This window comes from Lates calcarifer, linkage group LG5, assembly GCF_001640805.2.
Source record: "Lates calcarifer isolate ASB-BC8 linkage group LG5, TLL_Latcal_v3, whole genome shotgun sequence".
NCBI classification, from domain to species: domain Eukaryota; kingdom Metazoa; phylum Chordata; class Actinopteri; family Centropomidae; genus Lates; species Lates calcarifer.
This window is the reverse complement of record NC_066837.1, coordinates 16,613,650-16,626,745: the sequence shown is the minus strand read 5'-3', so window position 1 is coordinate 16,626,745 and position 13,096 is coordinate 16,613,650. Positions and strand designations below refer to the sequence as shown.

The window sequence follows — 13,096 nt, the reverse complement described above, 5'->3', positions numbered from 1 at the left end:
CTGATTTTTAGGAGGCTGAGCATAACAGGATTTCCTGTGCTCTTGTTGTGAGAATCCATCTAATTAAAGTGTAAAAAATAAAAATCATAGGGGAAAAAAGAAAGAAAAAAGGCTGTCATTTATATCCCAGGTAAAGATAATTGGTCAATATTCTCCCTATAACCTTGCATTGGACTGTTTCTTGTCTCATGTGTGCCATTTAAAAAAATCATAATTATCCTGATCGCAAACCACTCAGCGGTCTCTCACATGTTAGGCACTTGAACACTGACAGCACAGTTTACACACACACCAGCATTACTATGATGTATAAACCTGTATAAACCTGTGATGTGACACCAGTGTTTGTAGCTAAGTTTGTACACAATTTTTCTTTCTGTTGTTCCACTGACTCCTCCTCCGTCGTTTGATCCCTCCCCCTCAGCCCGGGTTTTCTGTCTGTGGTGGCCAAATCACACACCCCTCCCTCTCCATGCTAATGTTCTGCCCCCTGTTGTCCTTACTTCCAACCGTCGGCTCTGTGCGGCTGTTTTCAGCCACACTGCAGTTTGGTTACTCCAAGCAGAGGTACTGCTGCTCTAAAACACACTTCTGTTAGTCTCGCCGGATCCTCCATACAAACCGATCTAACACGTCCTGTGCATACCTACCTTGCCGGCTTTACCGACTCCAGCGCCGCCGCCAGTGGAGAGACTGAAAAAAACTAAAGTAAACTGCCGTTCAGATCGCGACGGTTGGTCAACGCGACTGCTTGGCGTTCGCCGACCAACCCCCGCCGCCACCGCCGGCTGACGCACGGTAATGGTGGATTTTTTGTGCACGAAAAGAGGAGGAGTCAATCGGTGAGGGAAACCGGAGAGCAGTCGCTTGAGTCTGCGACCACACAGCTACACAGTTGTTGTTGGGGCACAGATCAGTAGTTTACCCGGTGAATGTTGAAACCGGTGGACTGAATGCCTCACTGATAACCACATCCGAACCGCAACCGCAACGATTGTACACGACAGGGTCCGGAAGAGTGCGACGGCGGCAAAAGGAGGAGGAGGAGACAATCGGCTACACACCGAGACTGAAAATCGCGGGAACATCGCTTGGCGACGCGAAGAGTCGGTGAGTCGAGGTATTGCAGCTAGCATGCTAGCCAAGTAGCTCTCACTTGCCATTTTATTTAACTCAAATGGATGATGTGATAATTGGGAGTTGGGCTCATAAACATAAACATTTAGTTGTGATTTACATAAAAATGTTTTTTCCTGTTTCTCATATGTGAATGGCGTATCTTACAGTTAGCCCTAGAGTTTAGGATTTTAGCGATCGCAGAGAGTAGTGTTAGCTAGCCTCTCGCGATGTTAGCTAAATGTTAGCTACATCAATGGCGCTTAAATATTAATTTTTACAGATTTTAACACAAAGGTTTTTACAAGCTGCTACTGTCACGATGGATATGGCCCTGATATTTTATGAAAGTACTTTTGCGAGTTTCACAATCATGAATTTATTTTTATAAAATCAATGGATTGCTAATTTAAAATGAATTCTAATTGTTGGATTCATAGTACATTGTGTGTTTTTTTTTACATTACACATATTGAATTTTTTTTTTTTTTTTTTTTTTTTTTTTTAGTGTTAAAAAAACTCATAGCCGCTTTCAAAGCATGGCACTATTCTGTGGTAACTTGGTTGAAGGATGCTTACACAAATGCATACACAAGCCCTTTGAACAAAAATGAAAAAAAAAAGAAAGAAACTGACATACTTTTCTGTTGAGAAATCCTCACACCACTCCTTTTGTCAATAGACTGATAGAAGTAATCGAATACTTTTTTTTCACTGACTTCCACATGTAGCAACTGGAAATGTACATTCATGTCTAAGATGTATTTGTACCTCATTAGACCTAGTCTCAGAGGTCCAACCCTACCAAGTCGATGAAGTGACCATGTTGTGTTGGCGCTAAAACAAGCAGCAGGCACATCCAGCATACTGCAGAGGTGACACTTTGGGGGAGGGGCAAAAAGGAAGACAGATCTTGATGAGAAGTGGTTTACTCTGAGATAAAAGGAGATGTAGGTAGAAAAATAATAATTTAGCATATTCACTTTAATTATCACCCTTGGTGGAGCTTTAATAAAATGGTTTTGGCTTCCTTTAAATACCCCTTTGAGTTAATGCAGATTGCTAGAGAGCATACCCAAACTGGAAACCATCATTAAATTGATGTCTTAATAGCAAAGAATTCTACAAAATGGCCTTAAGTGAAGAGGAAACTGCTGCATTCACTACATTGTGCAGTTAAATCCCCCCTCTTGGCCTAAAGTGGTACAGCCCAGTAATTTTCCATGCACCACACTGTCCTAGGATATGGGTGTGGCTTAATGTCAGTGATAATACAAGAGTTGAGTAGCTTTTCTTAGGGCCTTGTCTTGTGGGTTTCTGAAAGAGAAAAATCTTTATCTTTTTTTATTTAAATTAAGTTATATACAGGTAAGTAAGCATTTTAGTGTTTGCAGTTTGAACCTGAGAGTCTGCCACAGTTTGGGGAATTTGGCAGGCAGCAGAAACTGCACTGTTTCATCATATTCATGATATTAAAAAAAAAGAAGCTTGATTCAGTCAATACTAAGTTAAGTGTTTCAGGTTTACTTTTACCTTTAGGGAAAATGGTACAGCCCTGTTTCTAGTTTCACCTCCCCCCACTGCACCCAGCGGCAGTGCTCACATAGTGCACTTGCAATTCATCACACGGTCTGTTTTTTTCTGCTGTAGAGGAAGCAGCCCTGAAAGGCTCCACCTACATTTTTCAAAAGATTTTGTGTAGATGTTAGCAGTAGTAATTAAAAAAAAACTAAACATTTATTTAACCTCTCATTCAATTCAATTTATAAGGATTTCCTTTTGATCGCATACCTGCTAAAACAAGTTGCAGAGCTAGCTGCCTTCAAACAGACAATAAATGAGAATGGAGGAAAAACTGAGGATCTCCAAATGTCCTACATATGGAGAAAAGAGGAGTCTCTGTGTTTGGTAGCAGTACCTTTCTCATTCCTGGTTTGTACAGGTTTATTGCAAAATATAAGTCAGTGCTCTGCAGCTGTTGGCCCATGACCCACCGTAGGTCAATAGAAACCATAAGTATTTTGCTTGGAAATGATCAGTTATATATCAGTGGTGAATTCAGCTACACGACTAAGATGTACGCATGTCTTAAATGTACACTAAGCATTATTAAAAAGGGGAGTATAATTAATACATAATACCCACCATTTCAGCTGAGTTGCATCTTGGTCACATTAGCTTATTGGTAGTTGTTAGAGAGCAAATGGTTACCTGGTCAGATGTTCCATAACTTTAACTTTTCTGATTAAAAAATGATCACACCTGATCGATGAGGAACAAGCCATTTCATAAGAGAGCTTCAGTATGCTCCCATCAGTGAACATGTCATTTAGTACAGTTTTAAACTGTTGCCAACATGTGTAGCCAGTGTGCTTTCTGGATACTGAATTAACATTTATGCCTCCATCGGCACATAAATACTGATTAAAATGTTGACACAGTCCTTATTTTTTGGATAATATAAGTTAGAGTTAAATTTATTAGCATTAGAATTGATTTTTATTTTTTCTCTAATGTAAATAAAATCTTCCGTTTATGCGTCTCTGATCTTGTCTTAGTAGAAATGTTCAGCCCCATTTCAATGCCACTTTTACAAGCAGTGCAGATATATATCAGTTTGGGAGTGATAGCTGGTGTCAATCCTGTATTTTTTATTTTGATTATAGAGTAATCAATTCCTAAAATTTCTCTTTTGTTTCTAAGTTTTTCAAGCCATGCCAAGTCCATAAGAACTGGTTTCAGCCAGTTACAGCTGGTTTCTCTGCTTCAGGCTGAAAATGAGAGTGATAAGAAATATGATCTTGGTTCAGTCTCAAAGTGCTCAGTGTTTGTTATTCATCATTTATATCTTGCCATGCTGTTAATTAGATAGACTGTCTTTTTTAAAATTAGCATTTTGCATTTCACACATAGACCATAATAAATTAGTCAGGCCTACAGACTTGAATGTCTATTTTGAGAGGGCACTAATTTCATCATAATTTGAGATTTATATGGAATACACTAATGCTTACAATGTGTAATACATGCAATGCATTGACAATTCAGTTATGTTCGATTTAAAATGTAAAGTTGTCTTCAATCTGTTCAGAAATGTGTTACTGATAAGCCACCATAAGAGACAGCGTCAGTGATTTTGCGTGTTCAAGGCTTTGGAGAGAAATTGGAACAAGAGCAGATATCTTATGTATATGTTCAGGCTGGCACATACACACCTACAGTATGTCTCCTACCACTCCCATTGCCTGTTTCAGTGTGTCTGCTCCATTCATTTAGTCAGGGGAGCTCACTATCTGATTTTTGTTAGTGCTATGGCAATCACCTCTGCATGTTATTGCACTATTTATCACTAGTTAGCATTTTTCAGACATTCACCTTGCTTTGAAAATGTGATTGCAATTTAATGTCACTCGCTTGTCTGAAATAAGTTCTCAATTCGTTGTAGCAGACCTACTAAGTTGAATCTTGTAATATTCTCAAAACACTGACATGACAAAACACAAACATCACATGTCTTAATTGTTGATAGATGAACGTAAAGGCCACAGCAGGTAAAACAACTCTGTTATTGTCTCCCTTTTGCCCAAAGGAAATAATATCTCTTTAATAAACCGCATAACACAGTGAATGAGCCAATTTTTAGTTGTTGAGGAAATGCCTCTCATGTCGGATCAGGTTTTAGAACTGTTTTTAAAACCTTTTTGTAAAACAACAGCAAAAATCAGACCAGCTCCCTCCCTCCCAATATTTTCAATTTGCTTACAACATTTGCGCTAAAATGAATTTAAATAGAGTTCTAACTTAGCATTCTATGCATGTGTGGCGTCATTCTTTATATATTATGCAGCAGATTTCTCACTGCAATAAATGATGAAATTGATAAGACAATTTATTAATAAATTCACAGTATGAAGAGAAGGTTTCACACTCAGTAACTTCACTCTTCATCCTTTCTTCCTTCATATAAGTTATTTTTAACTCACTGCTGTGCACCAGATGTAAAATGCTTAGGTAGTGACTACTGATTGTTACCTGACACTAAGTGTCAATTTCACCAGTTAAAATGACAAATGCAGCTGCTGGCAGGTCAAATCAGCTGTTGCTAATTAACTTAAGTCTGTACGAAACTTGATGATGAGAAACCGATGTCTGTACTCGGCCAAAGATTGTTTGCTGAGGGAAGAAAATCTACACTGTAATAGTACTGTATAATCATTAAATGGACTGAGTGACGTGTAATTTCAACAACTCCAACAGAGTGATGTCTTCTCCTTTTAAAATAATCTACCTGATCATGTCACGTCAGTTTTGGGAGTTGCATCCTCCAGGTTAAACTTTCATTTATATCATATCAACAGTCTGGAACCAGACTCCAGTAATTCAAATCAGGGAGCATGTGAAAACAAATCGTTTCTAAATTTAGTAGGCCATACCTTAACAAATTCAAATATGTAAGCAGATATTCAATTTCAAAAGACTGTGGTCAGAATCAGGGCTAAAATATCTTAATCGAGATATCCCCAGCTAATATTGATATATATAGCAACTCACCATGGCTAAACTGTACTCAGTAAATTCTGGGATGCTGCTGCGAATCAAGTGTAAAGGCTGCGGAAGGACAGAACCATACCCCAATAACCTTTAGCACTGTTGAACTATCAGACAGGACACGACAAAACTAATTTTTGCCTTGCATTATTTGCGTGAATTTGACCACTGGAATGTTTTTGCAGTTGAGCAGAGGGTTTTCTTAAACTTTACTGTCAGAGTGCCAATTGATTGATAAATCACACATCAAAGCATCTGAGAAGCAGGGTATGGAAGTATTTTGGGTTCTTCCATGTAAATGGCAAAATAGAGATAAACCTGTTTGCTGATTTGAAAGTGCTGCCTTACGATAGAGCGATTTCAAATCTTAAGGCTCACCTGCTGCTGCAACCCAAGTGAGGTAGCAGAGCCACCAGAAATGAGTGGTGCAACGTCAGCCGTACAATCTTGTTTGGCTTCCTACTTTTCACCACACACATCCTCAGGACTCTTGCCAGACGTTTGTAAAAAAAAAAAAAAAAAGGCACCGATAAGATAGTAAGCATTGATAAGGTAGCAAGATTTATAGGCAAGGATATGTGGCACAGTTGTATGACACCACACTGGAAAACATATGGATTGTCTTTGAATGAATGAATGAATTTGAACTGCATGTGTGATCTTAGCCTCAGTTTGCACCACCATAGGCAAATTAAAATTTCTTCTGGCCCAATAGTGTCTTTCCTTTGGCTTTGTATGTCATTGTGCTGTGTCTGAAATTTTCTTTGCTTTGTGTCTGAACACACCTTGTGTGCAGATCTCTTTGTGATGATGGTCTTAAGGGTTAGGTGTGCTTGAAGCAAAACACATATGAAGGGAAAAATGATTTTGTTTCAAATGGCAACACCAAGGCAAAGCAAAAAGCCAAACGTTATAGGCTCTACCAGGCTGCCTCGCTGATCTCTTTCCACCACGGCTTTTGCAGGTCTTTGTAGTCTTGACAGTGCAGATAAGTGCACTTCCAGACAGTTTCTCCTCAAAGACATTTGTGGTGTTGCACTTAGTTTTACTCATAAAAAGTGCCAGAAGTGTTGATCAAACAAGAGAGAATGCTTGAGAGAATCCTGTCTGCTTTGTCATCTCTTCTCAATGGCTAATCACTACATAAAGTGGGTGCAAAAATCAGCTTGTCAGCTGGAGCAACATGCTATCAAATCAATGATGACCATACCAAGTCTTCAAGGCTACAATTAGATGGAAGCTATTCAATGTTGTGTTAAGGCAGAAATGTGTGTATCTCTGCTATAATGTACATTAAGCATTGAAGTGGTTGAAGAGTTGCAAGCACACCTTGGAAAACAGCTGGCAGCTGGGCATGCTTGGACATTCTTGAATGAAGCTGACTTACTTGGAATTGTCTGCAAGTTTGAGCTGTCTGAACCATGTATCTCTTTGGGTGGTTGGTGCTGTTGCTGACTCCTGGAGTCTGGAGTCAGCTCCCAACTTTTTGGCTTGTTGCTCTGCCAAAGAGTCAAACGTCAGGCATCTGAGCATAGTAGCTGTTCAGCAACAGTTCCTGTTGCACTGTGTTCACAGTACCCTATGAAAATGATGGTGATCAATGATGGTAAAAGAAATTGCTGGCTGTGTTTTTGTGTGTATTCCATTCCTCATCCATTAGTGCATCTGTCTAGACTGGCCTGCACGATGGCTCATGTAGCAGCTTGCATTTAGCTTGTGTACAGCTGTGACTTTAAGCATATTTTTAGTCTTCAAGTCCACAGAATGCTTCTGAATAGATACAGTACTGTGGCTGAGCAGTACTGAAAGTAACCATGGACATTGTCTGCTAAGATAAGGCTTAAATAAGAATGAAACTCTCAGTTGAATCAGTACACAAGATGAGCAACTGTGCTACCGCACATCTTGCTCTGCAATAAAAAAGCCAAACGTACAAGCCCCAATACATACAGGCTTAAGGAGAGGGGACAAGCTGATGCTGCATGTGTGCATGGGTCCATAGAAAACAAAGGGTGTGGATTTTGATATATACGCTGCTGGTGTGTGGCAGATGCTTTTGTTCAAACTGACTTACAAAGAGTGCATTCAGACTTCATAGGAAAAAGAGTTAGGCCACATCATTCTCAGAGTGATGGTGCGGCCAGTCACCAAAAGGCAGAGGAATGCAACGGTTGTGTTGGAGAGGACGATTTAACCATTTCTTGGCAGTAGGAAGGAGCAGTCAGTTTAAAAAAATGTGAGCTGCAACAGGGAACCAGCACAGTAAACAGAAAACAGAGGATGAAAACCAGATGGGCGGCAGCATTCTGGTCGAGCTGCAGGTGGTAGGCCAGGAGACAGATGCAGGGGCTTCCATCAGGTGGGAGTTGCAGCACTTCCTGACAATGAGCATGAGCACCTGGCCACATCACTATTAAAGAGGGGCAAATTCTCCTGATGTTGTACAGCAAGAATTTACAGGGGCAGTATACTGCTGTGATATTTGATGCATACAATGAGAAGAATAGCAGGGCATCATCAGCATATCAGCGTTAGGACACGCTCAAAAGTCTACAATGTAACCATGGGATAAAACTGTTTTATGCAGAAACAATATCTAGCTAACATCATTGATTTTGATTCATTCATTCAGGGAAATTAATGTTAGAAAGCAAGTTCGCTTACTTGATATGCTGTGGTTACTTGCAACAGCACTGGTTGTCCATATGGCAAAAAGTCAAGTTTGAACAAATTTTTGATGTTATAAAGGTGCAGGGGAAGGAGTTTTAGATGGTGATCGACAATCTGACAAATTCTTAATTTAAAGGAGCTTTGGGTAAGTTTTGCTATCGCAGCAAAGCCAATGCTAGCATTAACAGTGGTTATTTACCAGTCAAGAAGTGACGTGGCTAGTTCAACATCAAACTTAATTCCTTTACTCGCCAAGAGCTGGTTACAATGGTGGAAATAAGCAGCAATGTTTTGCTTCTACTTCTGTCACTTCTTTACTTCGACAGACATTAGCATGATTACCAACTAGCCGGCGTATTTCATAACGTGATTCACTGTAGCATCCAGACTGCTCTGAAGAAATAGCGCTCAGACAGCATATTCTAATCTCTAGTCTTGAAAACACAACAATAGCTGAAGTTCCACATTTGGCGGCAGAGAAAACTTACAGCCCCTTTAATGTATAATGTTGGCTTGATATTTCACAAATTTAATGGCCAGCACAAGTCTCTGATGAATATTAATAGATAGCTCGATAGCACTCAGAGATGTGAATCAAATTAGCATTCACCAAATGTTACAGGTCAGTTAGATCTTCCTCAGATACAAACGTGTTACTTTTTGCAGATCAAAAGAAATCAAAGACACAAGAAACCAGCAGGAAGAAATGCAACAAATATTTTAACTAAATAATGTAATAAGAGACAGTCATGAGCAGGCAAAGGCAGCTATGTTCATGTTAAAGGGGATTCTTTCTGCTCTAACTGCAAAGAGCAGCAGCAGCCATTTTGTGCTGTAGCTTTCACTGCAAACAATCCATCAAAGGGAAAGGAGTGGGGGTGGGGAAAGTGTAGGGTAGGCTAGCTTGTTGACTAATTTAAATCATTAAGCTCAGGAAATGTTAGCTCTTTGTCATAACAGTTGGTCACAGAAAACAATCTTTATTTTGCTCATAGCTACTTTCCACTCGTGTCCAAATGTGTGTGTTTAGGCAGAGAGGGAAAAAGCAGTTTATAGCTCTGGATTTACCCTTCCATAAGAACATCATAATTCTTTGCCTGGATTTTCATGTAACAAACTTCTGAGAAATGTGCCACATTCAGACAAATCACAGATGAGTTATTGCTGCAGAGATAGAAATAAAATTTGATCGGATAGCTCAAGGAGAATGAGCTGCTCTTTCAGGGCCAGGGGTGGAATATCTACCAATTCAAGAGATTTAAAAGAAACTAAAGATGTTTTCCTGTTCAGCACAGGCTAATTTAGTTTTGAACCTCTAGCTACAGAGCTCAAATTGTTTGGAGAGCTTTTTATTTGTGATTCACCTCTCTAGCTCCCTCCCTTGTTGGTGAGAACACCCTCCTGCTGCAATGGTTTAATCCATGCTTGGCTGTAAAACCCCAGACTGGAGCAGACTGCTGGTATGGGGGAGGGGAGTTGGCGCTCTGTGTCAGGCTGTGGACTTAGATCTGACTGTGTGGTGCTAGCTATAGTTCATACGATGTGACTTGAACTGTAGTTACTCCATAGATGGTCTATAGGTTGTCAGAGTTTTATCTGGAGGAGAAAAAGAGCAAATACATGCAGCTATGTTAGTTCTGAAATTAACCAAAGGTGTTTTATTACTGTGTTTCTAGAGAACCAAGGTTATTTCACATGATGTTTTTTTTGTCTGGAGTGTACTGATCAACATTCACTGGCTTCAATTTTTTGAAGCCATGACATGAGCCTCCCTCAGCAGCCCATAACTAAAGAATAATCACCATGTGCTTGCTTGATTCACATGGAAACTCCTGGTTTTGCCCGCCCCCACCCCCTCCCTATTTTTCTTCCCCTTTTTCCTTCTACCCAGCCTTTGCTAGTCTCCACTTATTTAACAGATAAGAAAAAAACAAATCACGCGTACAGGGTTTGGGCAATAGTAGGCTAAGAAACACTGCTTTTAGACAATTGTTGAACAGTTCTAACATGTTTTACTTGAGAATTGTTTTCCTTTGACAGTGTTACTTTGGCATAATTTGGTTTTAATTGTTCTTAAATGACACATGGAAAGAACTTATCTCCATGAGGTTGTAGTCAATCAGTGGTTTGAAATATAGGCCAGTGTCACTCATTTAGTTGCTACAATTAATTGACACGTTTATTAGGTGTTACAGCTTCCTTAGTCCTTTATTGGAGCTGAAATTCAGAATATTATGTAGAATATTAGCATTAAATTTGTTTTTTTAAGCTAGTTCTACATGTGTAGGAAAAACCCACCTAACTGGATGGAAAATGTGACACAAATAGACATACATGAAGGAATGTAACAGGAAAATCAATAATCAGCTGCTGCTTAGAATAACTCAAAGTCTTGGCTCCATCTGGTTTCCTGTTTGTCAGATAGCAGCAAACATAGAACTCTGTGATCAATTGGTAAAGTATGAAAAGAGACTGGGGTAAGTGGTAGATGGTACGTGTGTGGTCAAAGTGCTTATGAGTGAGACTAATATGAGGTGCAATGTGAACAAAGGATCAATTCTACTTCAACACAACATTCAAATGTATGATTCATATTTACTTTGCTGGGCAGTTCATTTGTGTACACTGATTGTTTAAAGTTGAATGATTTAGCTTCTGTACAAGCACAGACGGCTTGCATAGTGGCACAAATTATGACACTTGCTAGCATATGTAGAGATTATTATTGCAGTTAAAATGTTTTGTAAGATAAAGTTTATTGTGAAAATAGCAAAAGATTACATCTACTTGAAGGACCTCAGAGACAGTGACCTCTGTTCAGGGTCATGAGAGGCTGCAGCCCCTCCATGCGTGCATTGGGTGAAAGGTTGTCAGTCTATCACAGAGCAGGTCATCGTTCAGATAGATGAACACATCCACACTCACTTCCACACCTCTTGGCATTTCAGAATTTCCATTTATTGGATGTGTTTTGGACAATGATCTCTCCTGGAGAGAAATGCAAAAAGGAAGAATATGCAAAAGAAAGTCCTAATCTGATTAAAACTGAAAAGTGCTGACACAGAGGGGTTTTACATTGCCCAACAGTGAGACCTATCCTGATCACTCTGATCACTGCTTGAAACAATAAGGTTTTTAGTGAAATAAATTAGCAAGGGAATATCAATGGGGACGTGACTGACCATAATAATGTTTCTGAGAAACAGCCTGTACAATTAAGTTAATGTACAAATTAAATAAGTCTGTATTACTGATGAGGATTTGGTGTTCAAAATGGGAACATGATTATGCTTCAGCCCTTTGCAAACCGTTAAAACAGAGAGAAGCTCTGATTGGTGTAAGTAAGCCACCTGCTTAGAGAGAATTGTGCGAAATTTGCTTTTGTTTCATTCAGCTAATATATTCTGGTGGGTTCATTCAACTGAATTAAAATGTCTTTGTGAGAAATATGCTCACAGGAGCGAATACTCAATGATGTGGTGCGCCCACAACATGATAAGATGTTGTACCAGATATAGCAGGCTCTAAAGGCTCAGACTGGCTGCGCACAGCAGACCAGGTGGCCATTTTGAGTTTCAGTGAATCCAGATGCAGGCAGTGAGGGTGGGGGAGGAAAGACTGCGCACTGTGCGCAGTAATGTTGGAATGCAGGTTCTGCTCTCACTGGCTGACATCTTTTTCCCACTCTGTATTTAGCCCCCATAGACAATGTCTAATGCTAGATAACTGTTAATTTTTTTTAGTGGTTGGTTAATAAGTAAAAAAGACCAACTGCATCCTCTCTGTCTGACAGTGAAGTGTCAGGTTTACTGATTGGAATACTGGCTGAAGAACTTTAAGGCAGCCTGAAGGAGAAAAGGCATTTTTTTTTTATTACCCAGCGTAGGTTCATAAAACATTTAGCAGTATAGCTCAGAACTCATGTGAGATGAAAAAATAGAATTAATTAGTTGTATTAACTCTTTAGTCAAAGCTCAGGGTGTTGCTGAACAATGAACACAAGACATTGTGGGTTCTAGCAACAACAGTGAAACTTTAAACCAGGATCTAGAGGAGATCAGTGTGACTTACAGAGGTAACATTATTTGAAATCATTAAATCAAATGTGCTGGTGTAGAAGTAAGTTTTTGTTCAGTTTTCCCTCAAGATCCACATGCAAGTATGGAGATTTCTGCAGATACACTGTACTTTTTTTTTAAGTGGGCGGAGTTTGTTATAGGATCTGCTCATGCTTGTGCTCAGCATGCTGCTCGCAGCAGCGCTGGTGGCCATTTTGTGTTTCTGCAGTAGCAGAAAGGGGGGATGGGCAGAGTACGCACAGCAAGGTTTTATTCACTCTCACAACAGGGCTATTGATGAAGACAGGTGAAGTTTGTAGATGAAAGTTAGTCATCAGAAATAACATCCTGTCTACTCCTCCTTCTATCAGTACTCCTACTATTTCTCTGTCTGTTTGAATCTCATCTAGTCAAATCAAGAAATTACTTTATGTTACTATTTTGTGAAGAATCTATTTGTACAAACTTCAGGAAAAGAAGTAATAATATATTTTTCAGCTCATAAGTGGGTGTCTTTTGTTCCTCTCGAGTAAAGAACCACCCCCATGTTGGAATGGTTCAGTCTGTTTAACAGCAGCCCTCCCTGCTGTGGGAGAAGCTGGGCGGATAGAGGCTGCTTAGTATGTCAGGCTGTGCTCTAATTTCTTGCTGTGCGCAGCTAGCATGGGACTGTGTGGCTACAAAGCGATGTTTCTTGTTTGTGA

General features: G+C 39.7%; 1 protein-coding gene across 2 annotated transcripts in view; it reads left to right on the top strand.

The window, feature by feature from the left end:
- Positions 1-290: 290 nt before the first annotated feature.
- The window catches only part of atf7ip (activating transcription factor 7 interacting protein), a 29,874-nt gene continuing 17,068 nt past the window's right edge, over positions 291-13,096 (top strand). The window contains exon 1 of one of the 2 annotated variants that reach the window (XM_018665096.2): positions 291-1,110. The gene's annotated coding sequence lies outside the window, so the exon portion shown is untranslated. Of the gene's footprint in view, positions 1,121-13,096 lie in introns of both variants that reach the window. The other variant, XM_018665099.2, reaches the window with a different exon arrangement.